Raw genomic sequence first — 12,784 nt, 5'->3', positions numbered from 1 at the left:
GCCTTTTGTAAAAATCTCCAAGGGCAAACCTCAAATGTCTTCTTAGCAGCCAATAGCTTGACTGCAGTGCTTCATTCACTAAATGAAGTGGTAGAAAATACTGAAGTTTCTCATGAATTTTGATTTGAACAAGCCACAAAACTGGCAAGTAAATGATATTCAAGTGAGACTCCCTGGGAAATTCCACAGAGCTCAGCAAGGTAATCTGGAATCTCAGCTCACCTCTGGGAGTTACTATAAAGAAACTAAAAGTTCCAAAAGTGAACCACTTATTCAGGAACTGAAAGATATAATATCAGAACAGCACCTCAAAGCTCTTAAATGCTTATCTTTTGTACCCTCTGTCATGGAACAGCTCAAATTTAAAACATCAGAGGAGCACAGTACTGACATGTACAGAAGTGACTTGCCCCACCCCAACACACTCTCACCTGTGCTGCATTGCTAGAGAATCAAGTGGAAAAATGGAGGGAAAGATAAAGAGCTTCCATCCACCATTTATGAAATCCTGGATCCACCAAACATCAAGTTTTTTCCTGATGTTTATGCATTGCTTGAAAGTTCTATGTATTCTTCTTGTGATGAAGGTTTGAGAATGAACATTATGAAAATGGGCAGAAGCATCTCAAAGCATACCTGAGGAACACTTTGACACACCAAAGGTCAAGTAACTTGGCTTTGCTTAACATTTGCTTAACATTTGATATAAAACATGATCTGGATTTAATGGTGGACATATATGTCCAACTCTATACAACTAAGTCCGAGCTTCTCACAGATAACTCAGAAAACACTGAAAGTACCTAAGAGGCTTTTAAAGCAGCCTTTCTCTTATGTTTGATATATGGAAAAATCTGCAAGAAATTTGAAAACATCTTACAGAAAAGACATCAAGTGTATGTAGGCCACTTAATCACTAACTATCTTGACCTATTGACCTCTCATTGAGCACATTAGCCATTGATAATCTGACTATTTAAATGGCCCTGGTTTAAACTCTCATGCTTTGGAGACATACCTGTTCTTCCAGAAGATTAGCATTGGAAGTGCCACGTTACACTTCTATGGGATCTCTGCTAATGGAACTTGGGAATTGTTTTAGTTAAGTCATTTTAGACATAACATTTATTATCACTGAATCCGATGGTCAGGTGTTGAATTATCAGTTCTTGGAAGACACAGATTTTGAAGAGGTGTGGGAGGAAAGAATACATTTTATAAAATGTTACAATGAAGCTCACAAGTGACCTTTGAATAATAGGAGTGTTAGTACATTAAAAATCTATAATGGACAGTTAAGGGAGTCACCAGACAGAGGGAGGAGAAATGTGTGAGCTTATAAAGCAAGGATTGTGTGAGATTTTTGTCTTTACCAAATGAACTTAAAATAACAAGTTACAGTTAAAGTCTGAATGGAGAGCCTGCCATTGTTGTTTTACATTGGATTGTTGCTGTTTATATTCCTTTGTTGAGCCTACATCTTCATAAGTTCTTTAGCAAATATACACTGAATACCTACACCTTCATAAGCGTTTTAGCCAGTATATATGAACACCTCTGTTCATGGTCAAGACAGGATCAGAGGCCATGGATACTGACAACTGATTTGTCTGTTTTCCTCTGTCTTTTTCCATGACGAGATCTACTGCCTTGTCTTGATTTATAAACACAATCTGGAAAGCTTACAAAAATAAGCATTTTGTGATTTATCTAGGAACAACATAGAAAATCTTTTTGTTATTTTTGGTGAAAAAATCAATTTTGTGCAGTTTATTTCAACTTAAATAAAATGTGATTTTTTAAAAAAAGTTAAAGATAAAAAAAGAGAATCTTAAAAGCAATGAAAAACAAAATACTTGTTACATATAAAGGGAACCCCCATAAGACTATCAGCTGATTTCTAAGTAGAAATTTTGCAGGTTAGAGAAAGTGGCATGATATTCAAAATACTAAAAGGGGAAGAAAAAAAAAAAAAAAAAAAACCCTTTCCAAACAAGAATACTCTATCTAGCAAGATTATCATTACAGAGCTGGGGAAAAATAGTTTTTCAGACAAATACAAACTAAAGGAGTTCACCATAAAAAAAAAAAAAAAACAACTCTATAAAAACATGTTCAAGGGACTACTTTAAGCTGAAAAGACAAGGTAATAATTAGCAACAAGAAAATATAATGTAAGCAAAAAACTCACTGGTAAAGGTAAATAATATAATTAAGGAAGTATACTAATCATTTTTAAAGCTAGTAGGAAGGCTAAAAAGACAAAAATAGTGGAAATAACTATACCTAAAATAATTTTCTAAGGGATACACATTATAAAGAGGTAAATGTGACATCAAAACCATACGTAACCAAAAACAAACACCTATAATAAGTACAAAAAGAAAAAAAATACGGAAAGGACAGTGAGAAAAAGAATCTAAGCATAATACTAGAGATATCAAACCATAAGGGTAAAAAGCAAAAGAAGAATAAAAGAACAGGGAGAAAGTACAAAACATCCAGAAAACAACAAAATGTCAATAAGTACCTACCTAAAAATAATTAAGTGTGAATAGATAAAACTTCACAATCAAAAGATACAGTGTGGCTAAATATATAAAAACAAGACCCATCTATATATTGCTCACAAAAGAGTCAATTCAGATGTAAGGAAAAATACTTACTGAAAGAGACAGAAAGGAAAAAGACAATTCATGCAAATGGAAATGAAAAGAAAGCTGGGGTAGAGAAACTTAGAAAAAAATAGACTGTAAAGCAAAGACTGTGATATAAGACAAAGATGGGCATTACAGAATCATATAGGAGTCAATCCAATAAGATAACATAACATTTGTAAATATTTATGAACCCAACAAAGACACCTAAATATAAAAGCAGATATTAATGGAAATAAAAGAAATAAACTGATGGCAATACAATAATATTAGGGGGCTTCAATACACCATTTACTTCAATGGATAGTTCATCCACACAGAAAATCAATTAAGAGTTACGGGTCTTGGGGCATCTGGGTGACTCAGTTGGTTAGGTGACTGCCTTGGGCTTGGGTCATGATCTCAGAGTCTCTGGATTGAGTCCAGCATCAGGCTCCCTGCTCAACAGTGAGTCTGCTTCTCCCTCTGACCATCCCTCCTCTTATGTTCTCCCTCTCTCATTCTCTTTCTCTCAAATAAGTAAGATCTTTAAAAAAAAGATATGAGTTATGGGTCTTAAATGACATGTTAGACCAGATAGACATAATTGATGTATACAGAATATTCCATCCAAAAGTAGCAGACTACATATTCTTCTCAAGAACACAAGGAACATTCTCTAGGATAGATCATATGTTAGGCCACAAAACAAGCCTCAGTAAGCCTGAGAAGACTGAAACCAATCAAGAATCATTTTGATGCAATAGTATACATTTACAAATCAATTATAAGAAGAAAATGAAAAATCATAAATGTGAGGAGATAAAACAACATACTACTGCAAATCAATGGGTCAAAAAAGAAACAAAAAAATACCTTGAGACAGAGAGAACATACCAAAATGCATGGGGTGCAGCAAATCAGTACTAAGAGTGAAGTTTATAGCAACAAAGGTCTCTCTCAAGAAACAAGACAAATCTCAAAAAACTTACATTTATACCTAAAGGAACTAAAAAAGGAATAAAAAAGTAAAGCCCTATACCTAAAGGAACTAGAAAAGGAATAAAAAAGCAAAACCCAAAGAAGGAAGGAAATAATAAATATTAGAGAAGAAATAAGTGAAATACATTTAAAAGACAATAGAGAAGATCAATGAAACTAAGACTGTTTATTTGAAAAGATAGACAAAATTGGTAAAATTTAGCTAGACAGATCAAGAGAAAAAGAAAGAGCCTAAATGAATAAAGTCAAAATGAAAACTGAGAAGTTAGAACCAATGCCATAGAAATACAAAGAATCATAAGAGACAGCTATGAACAGTTATAAGTCAACAAATTATACAACCTGGAAGAAATGGTTACATTTCTTAAAACATCCAACCTATCACCACTGAATCATGAAGAAACCGAAAATCTAAACAAATCAATAAAGAATAAAGAGACTGAATTAGTATTCAAACCCTTCCAACACAGAAAAGCCCAAGACGAAATGGGTCACTGGTAAATTCTACCAAACATCTAAGAATTAACGTCAATCTTTTTCAACTTTTCCAAAAATTGAAGGTAAGGAAACACTCCCAAACTCATTTTCCGAAGTCAGCATTAACTTGATACCAAAACCAGTCAAGGACAACACACACACACACACACACACACACACAAATTACAGGCCAATATCCCTGATGAACATAGATGTAAAAATCTTCAACAAAATATTAGCAAACCAAATTCAATAATACATTTAAAGGATTATACACCATGATCAAGTGGGATTTATTCCAGGGATGCCTGGATGGTTCAACATCTGCATATCAATGCCACATTAGCAAAATGAAGAATAAAAATCATAGGATCATCTCAATAGATGCACAGAAAGCATTTAGTGAAATCTGACATCCATTTATGATAAAAATTCTCCAAAAAAGTGGGTATAGATGGAACATACCCCAACATAAGAAAGGCCATATATGACTAATCCACAGCTAACATCATACTCAATGGCAAAAACCTAAAAGCTTTTCCCTTACAATCAGGAACAAGACAAGGATGTCCACTCTTGTCACTTTTATTAAAAGAGTAGTGGAATCCTTGCCAGAGCAATTAAACAGAAAAAGAAATAAATGTCTCCATATTGGAAGGAAGAAGTAAATTATTACTATTTGTGGATGACATGATCATATAGAAAGAGAATGCTTAAAACCTCACCAAATAAAACCTGGTAGAGCTTTAGAAAAAAAAAAAAGATTTAGAAAAGTTTCAGGGTACAAAATCAATATACAAAAATCTATTGTATTTTTATAGACTAAAAACAAACTATAAGAAAGAGAAATTAAGAGAAAAATCCCAATTATAGTTGCATCAAAAAATTATAGTTGTTGTAAATTTAACCAAACTGTCAGAGGCATATATTCTGAAAACTCTAAGACATTGGTGAAAGAAATTGAAGACTCAAATAAATGAAAACATATATTGTGCTCATGGATAGGAACTTTTAATATCATTAAAATGTCCATACCACTCTAAGTAATATACAAATTCAATGCAATTCCTATCAAAATTCCAGTGGCATTTTTCACAGAAATAGAACAAACATTCTAAAATGTGTTTGGAACCAAAAAATTTTCAAATAACCAAAACAATCTTGAGAAAGAAGAACAAAGCTGAAAGCATCACATTCCCTGATTTAAACTACATTACAAAGCTATAGTATTCAAAATAGTGTCGTATTGGCATAAAAAACAGAAATATTGATCAATAAAACAGAACAGTTTTATTCTTAGTACAGAAACTAACCCAAACATATATGGTCAATTAATTTTTGACAAAGAGGCAAGAATATACTATGGGGAAGAGACAGTCTCTTCAACAAATGGTGTAGGGAAAACTGGACATTCACATGGAAAGGATGAAACTAGATCACTATCTCATACCATACACTCAGAATGCATTAATTAACTCAGAATGCATTGAATGATATAAAAGCAGGAACCATAAAATTCCTGGAAGAAAACATCTCTTAACATCTCTCTTGGTGGAGTGTGTGTGTGTGTGTGTGTGTGTGTGTAGGATCTGACACCAAAGGCAAAGGCAACAGAAGCAAAATAAACAAATGGGACTACAACAAACTAAAAAGCTTCTTCTGCACAAAAAGGATATGATCAACTAATTAAAAAGGCAACTTACTGAATGAGAGAAGATATTTATAAATCATATAACTTTTAAGGGGTTATTATCCAAAATATATAAAGGACTTATACTACTCAATAACAATAACAACTCCAATTACAAAATGAACAGAGGATCTATATTGACATTTTCCCACCAAAGACATACAAATAGCCAACAGGTACATGGAAATAAGCTCATCACTAATCACCACAGAAATGCAATTCAACACCACACTGTGATATCACCTCACACCTGTCAGAATGGCCATTATCAAAAAACAAGAAATAACAAGTGTTGGCAATGATGTGGAGAAAAGCGAACCCTTGTGCATTATTGATGGGAATGTACATTGGTACAGCCACAATGAAAAACAGTGAGGAGTTTCCTCAAAAAATTAAAAATAGAACTACCATAAAATCCAACAATTCCACTTCTGAGCACCTATCTGAAGAAAACCGAAACAGTACTTTGAAAATATATACGCACCTCATGTTCATTGAACCATTACTTACAATATGCAAGATACAGAAACAACCTGCCTGTGTCCATTGATAGATAAATGGATAAAGAAGATGCAGTATATATACACAATGGAACATTATTCAGCTATATAAAAAATGAATTCTTCCATTTGTGACAACATGGATGGATCTAGTGGGTATTGTTAAGTGAAATAAGTCAGAGAAAGGCAAACACCATATGATATCATTTATATGTGGAATCTAAAAGTAGAAAACAAATGAAAAAACAAAAAATAAAAACATAGATATAAAAAACAGATTGGTGTTTGCCAGAGGTGAGGGCTTGGGAGGTGGGACGAATGAATGAAAGGGATCAAGAAGTACAAACTTCCTAGTTATAAAATAAGTCCTGCATATGTAACATAAAACATGGTAACTATAGTCTATTATATTGTATTATAAATTTGGGGGGGTGGAGTGAACAAGTGGAGGACCAAATAGAAATATTAGAACTGAAAATGTAATACCTAAAATGGAAAAAATCGCTGGACAGATTAACTTAAAAGTCAGTAACTTGAAGAGAGAGCCATAGAATTTATCCAATTCTACGAAAAGAGTAAAAGAATGGAAACACAAACAAAGCTCAGTGATCTGTTGGGCAATACCAATTCCAGCATATATTCAGTTGGATTCCTAGATATAAGAGAGGATGGGGGGAAATAGAGATAGGAAGAAATTTAAAAGAAAAATGGCTGAAATATAACCAAATATGGGGGGGGGGAATGTGGACTGACATATCCATGAAACTCAGAGAACCTCAAGATAGAAAAATACAAAGAAAACAGAGTAGAATAGACTAAGTGCAGAAAACCAAAGATAAAAAGGTATCATCATAGCTTACTATCATCAGACAAAAAGGGAGATAAAGGTATGATGTCTTTAACGTGTTAAGAATTCAAACAAAATATTGCCAATCCACAATTCTATATTCAGTAAGATGACCTTTAAAAATGAAGGGAAAATAAATATATTTTCAGATTAATAGAAGCTGAAAGAATTTATTGCCAGCAAATCTGCACTTTAAGAAATCCAAAAGGAAATCCTTCACCTTGATGGGAGGTGACACTATAAAAACTCAAATGTCCAAGAAAGAATGAAGTCACATGGAATTGTGAACATAGGGGTAAATATAAAAGTTATCTTTTTTCCCCTTTGTCTTAATATCTGTAAAAGACAACTAACTCTGTAAACCAAAATTTTATTTTATTTAAATTCAATTAGCCAAAAAATAATACATCATTAGTTTCAGATGTAGTGTTAAACAATCCATCAGTTGCCAATAACACCAGTGCTCATAATACCATGTGTCCTCCTTAATGCCCATCACCCAGTTACCCCAACACCCTACCCACTTTCCCTTCACCAACCCTCAGTTTTTTCCCCATAGTTAAGAGTATTTCATGGTTTCTCTCCTTCTCTGATTACTTCCCATTCATGACTTTTCCCTCCCCTTATGATCTTCTACATTTTCTTATACTCCACTTAAGGGTGAAACCATATAATTGTCTTTCTCTGATTGACTTATTTCACTTAGCATAATATCCTCCAGTTCCATCCACATGGATGTAAATGGTAAGTATTCATCCTTTCTGATGGCCGAGTACTATTCCATTGTATGTATATGTGTGTATATATACATACATCACATCTTCTTTATCCATTCATCTGTCAAAGGACATCTCGGCTGCTTCCAATCTGGTTATTGTGAACATTGCTATGAACATTGGGGTGCTGCTATGAACATTGGGGTGCAGGTGCCCCTTCATTTCACATCTGTATATTTAGGGTAAATACCCAGTAGTGCAATTGCTGGGTCATAGGGTAGCTCTATTTTCAACTTTTTGAGAAAACTCCATACTGTTTTCCAGAGTGGCTGTACCAGCCTCTATTCCCACCAACCGTGTAAGGGAGTTACCCTTTCTTCAAATCCTTGCCAATACCTATCTTTTCCCGACTTGTTAATTTTAGCCATTCTGACTGGTGTAAAGTGATAGCTCATTCTGGTTTTGATTTGTACTTCCCTGATGACAAGTGATGTTGAGCATTTTCCATATGTCTTTTGGCCAGCTGTATATTATTGCAGAAATGTCCATTCATGTCTTCTCCCCATTTCTTGATTGGATTATTTGTTCTTTGGGTGTTGAGTTTGATAAGTTCTCTCTCTTTTTTTTTTTAAGATTTTATTTATTTATTTGTCAGAGAGAGACAGAGAAACAGAGAGCATGTGCACAAGCAGGCAGAGAGGCAGGCAGAGGCAGAGAGAGAAGCAGGCTCCCTGGTGAGCAAGGAGCCCAATGCGGGACTCGATCCCAAGATCCTGGGATCATGACCTGAGCTGAAGATGGCAGCTTAACTGACTGAGCCACCCAGGGATCCAGAGTTTGATAAGTTCTTTAGAGATTTTGGATACTAGCCCTTTATCTGATACATCGCTAGCAAGTATCTTCTCCCATTCTGTAGGTTGTCTTTCGATTTTGTCAACTGTTTCCTTTGCCATGCAGAAGTTTTTATCTTGATGAAATCCCAATAGTTCATTACTGCTTTTATTTCCCTCACCTTTAGAGATGTGTCTATCAAGAAGTTGCTGTGGCCAAGATCAAAAAGGTTGCTGCCTATATTCTCCTCTAGGATTTTGATGGATTCTTTTCTCATATTTAGATCATTCATTCATTTTGAGTCATTTTGTGTTATGGTATAAGAGAATGGCCCAGTTTTAGTCTTCTGCATGTGGCTGTCCAATATTCCTAGCACTACTTATTGAAGAGACTGTTCTTCTTCCATTGGATATTCTTTTCCTGCTTTGTTAAAGATTAGTTGACCATAGAGCTGAGGGTCCATTTCTGGGTTCTCTATTCTGTTCCATTGATCTATGTGTCTGTTTTTGTGCCAGCACTGTATTGTGTGAATAATCACAGCTTAGTCTGGGATTATAATGCCACCAGCTTTGGTTTTCTTTTTCAACATTCCTTTGGCTATTCAACGTCTTCTCCAGTTCCCTACAAATTTCAGAATTATTTGTACCAGCTCTGTGAAAAATGCCAATATTTTGATAGGGGTTGCATTGAATGTGTAGATTGCTCTGGGCAGCATAGAAGTTTTAACAATATATGTTCTGCCAATCAATAAGCATGGAATGTTTTTCCATTTTTTTATGTCTTCTGCCATTTCTTTTGTAAGTGTTCTGTAGTTTTTAGAGTACTGATCCTTCACCTCTTTGGTTAGGTTTATTCCTAGGTATTTTATGGGTTTTGGTGCAATTGTAAATGGAATCAATTCCTTAATTTCGCTTTCTTCAGTTACATTGTTAATGTATAGAAATGCAGCTGATTTCTGTGCATTGATTTTGTATCCTGCCACATTCCTTAATTCCTGTACCAGTGCTAGCAATTTTGGGGTGGAGTCTTTTGAGTTTCCCATGTAAAGTATCATGCCTTCAGCAAAGAGGGAGAGTTTGACTTCTTCTTGGCCAGTTTGAATGCCTTTTATTTCTTTTTGTTGTCTGATTGCTGAGGCTAGGACTTCTAGCACAATGTTGAACAAAAGTGGTAAGAGTGGGCATCCCTGTCATGTTCCTGACCTTAGGGGGAAAAGTTATCGGTTTTTTTCCCCATTGAGAATGAAATTCACTGGGCATTTATGATATTGAGGTACGTTCAGTCTTTCCCTACACTGTGGAGAGTTTTAATCAAAAAAGGATGCTGTGTTTTGTCAAATGTATAAGACAAAATTTTAATAATGTATATGGAAATTATATCTTGAATAGTGACACAAGGGACTGAAGAACTGAAGTGTATAAAGTGTACTGCAAATTTCTTAATTTTGTACTGATATAATTAATTTCAAGTGGTTTTTGGCAACATAAAATCAATCAGTTAAAAATAATAACAAACAGGAAAAGATGTAGCTAAAAAGCATAAAGTAAAATTTTTGTTTAAAGCAGTGCAGTTGTTATCACGTAACTTATTCAAGTTGGAACATAACTGCATCATGTCTTTAAGACTTGACTGTGGATCACCATAACTTTGGTGGTTATTGCTACAGTTGAGAAATGTCCTGTGCTAATGATATGTACAATAGAATTTTTTTAATGTATTTTCACATACACTAAAAATGGCATGCAAAGAAAAATGGAAAATTCCAGAACTCCACTCCTATATGCCTTCCCCATCCAAACTTCTCCCACAGTGGAGCACCGCCAAGTACTCTTCAGAGCATAATATACCTCTACTCAGCTCTGGGATTTTGGTTTTTTTTTTGTTTTGTTTTTTAATAATCAGGGACTTTTTTAGACTTCCCCAGCTCAAGTCAATCAGTTGTGCTTCTCCCCATGGGCCACCCCAGAGCTGAATCGCAGGAGTCTGGGGCTGGGGGCGGGGGCGGCAGGAGGGGGTAGCATTTGTGCTCAGCAATGGTAATTAACAAAAGGCATTTCTCCCCCAGTGTCGGAAAACACAGGCTCCCCTCCCCCGCTCCGGAGTCCCCGCCTTCCTGCCTCCAAAATCAAACTGGTCTCTTCCAATCCTGTGAGGGGGAAAAATAAAAAAAAACCCACAAAATGCCTGGGCCCGCGCCTGAGTGTTTCCAGGCGCATTGCAATGCCAAGGCCAATTCTCCAAGCCAAGGGTCTGAGGGGTGGGAGCGGGTGCAAATTAACCGGGCTCTTGCGAAACTGGTTTCTTCGCTTCCTTTCCGCGCACAGTAATCGCTGTCAGCAAATCTCCTCAAAAACCTGCGTCTCCCATTAGAAACAACCGTCCACAGGCCCTTACCTCCCTCTTCACCTCACACTAGAGCTCTGACAACTTTTCTCTCCGTGTCCCCCTCTCCGTCCTTTCTCATTTGGACGCCTACAGCCGTGGCGCTCCGCGCCTCCCGCACAACCGACCCGAGGCGGCCGAGGGCCAAGCGCGGGGGCTGGGGTCCGAGGTCCGCGCGGCCGCTGGCCCCGGGGGAGGGTCCGGGCGAGCCGGGACCACGCCCCTGAGCCCCGCACCGCCCCCTCCCCTCGGGGCTCTCGTTTGTTTTCCATTTGAAACGTCCTCCTCTTCCTTCTCTCCTCCCCTGTCCCTCCTCTCTACTCCGCTCCGCCGGGAAGTTAGACCTCGGGCCTAGCGTCGCGGGTGCGGAGAGGACATCGGGCCCGCGGTGAGTGGAGCCGGGGGCGGGCGAGGAAAGGGGTTCAGGAGGCTGGAGGGCCGCCTGGGTGGTGAGGGGAGGCCGGGGCTGGCGGATGCGGGGGCGCGCGGCGTCCTGGGCTGGTGCTCGGCCGCCCCCTGCGCCGCGCGGTGCATCCTCAGGTGGTGCGGGAGTTTCCGGGCTCGAGGCGCACGTTGGCCGGGAGACTCAGTAGGACCTGTAGGGAGGTGTGCGTGCTGGGAGAACTGGCTGGCTGGCCCGACCTTCCTGCCCGGCTTTCTAGCGCCTCCTGTGGGAAGAAGGCGCGTGGGGGCTGCTCTGGGCCACCTCCTAGTCTCTGTTCCGCAGGAGGGTTTCTACCGGGCCAGACTCCTCTTGCATGTCATAATGAACGTTTAATTTTATAGTTGTTATTCTTCAGGATTAAGGAGAGATGACAAAAACAAAAGGAGCTAAAATTTGACTACACGAAATAAAATATTGCGTGGAGAATTCCAATAAGTAAGGACCAAAGGCACGTTTCAAAAATATTTCAAATATGACAAAGTTCTACTAAACTTTATATAAAGAACCCAAGTTGAAAAGAAGAAAAAATAATAGATAAGAATGGACAAATGAAAGTTTGTAAAAAAGGAGATACAAATGATCTTCAAACAAAAAATTACTCAACCCCTCAACGAGAAATTATTATTCTTTGACTATGAGATTTAATAGTGACAAAATTTTGATAGAAACTCTGTTGGAAAGTGTATACATTATTGCCAGGAGTGCAAACTCGACGGTAGCTATCAATACAGATTTTTCCTTTGAGTTATGTAATTCGACTATAGCTATCAAAACAAATAGCATGAGACTTTGATGCAGCTGTTCTACTTCTAGGAGTATATCCCACAGAAATACATATATGTATATATATTTATAATATATATATACACAAAAAATGTATATATATATATATATATATATATACATATTTTTTTGAAATAGCTGAAATTTTGAAAGAATTTAAATTTTCATTAACTGGCCAGTTAAAGAAAATGTGTTCAGTTATAAAAAGAAAAAAAGGTTTATATCAATTGAAATGATATAAGAAGACTAGTAAGTTTAAAAATAGATACACAAGGGGCACCTGGGCGACTCAGTTATTAAGGGTCTGCCTTGGGCTCAAGTCGTTATCCCTGGGTCCTGGGGTGGAGCCAGGCATCAGGCTCCCTACTCAGAGGCCTGCATTTCCCTCTCCCACTCACCCTGCTTGTATTCCTTCTCTCACTGTGTCTCTCTCTGTCGAATAAATAAATAAAATCTTAAAAAAAAAATAGGTACA

General features: G+C 37.1%; 1 protein-coding gene across 3 annotated transcripts in view; it reads left to right on the top strand.

Annotated features, from left to right (window-relative positions):
• Positions 1–10,921: 10,921 nt before the first annotated feature.
• Positions 10,922–12,784, top strand: part of LOC309854328 (phospholipid scramblase 4-like) — a 49,136-nt gene continuing 47,273 nt past the window's right edge. For 2 of the 3 annotated variants that reach the window (XM_082713341.1, XM_082713342.1), the window contains exon 1: positions 10,922–11,469. The gene's annotated coding sequence lies outside the window, so the exon portion shown is untranslated. The remainder of the gene's footprint in view (positions 11,470–12,784) is intronic. The other variant, XR_014306170.1, reaches the window with a different exon arrangement.

This window comes from Mustela nivalis, assembly GCF_964662115.1.
Source record: "Mustela nivalis genome assembly, chromosome: 1".
NCBI classification, from domain to species: Eukaryota; Metazoa; Chordata; class Mammalia; order Carnivora; family Mustelidae; genus Mustela; species Mustela nivalis.
This window is presented reverse-complemented; position numbering and strand designations above follow the sequence as displayed.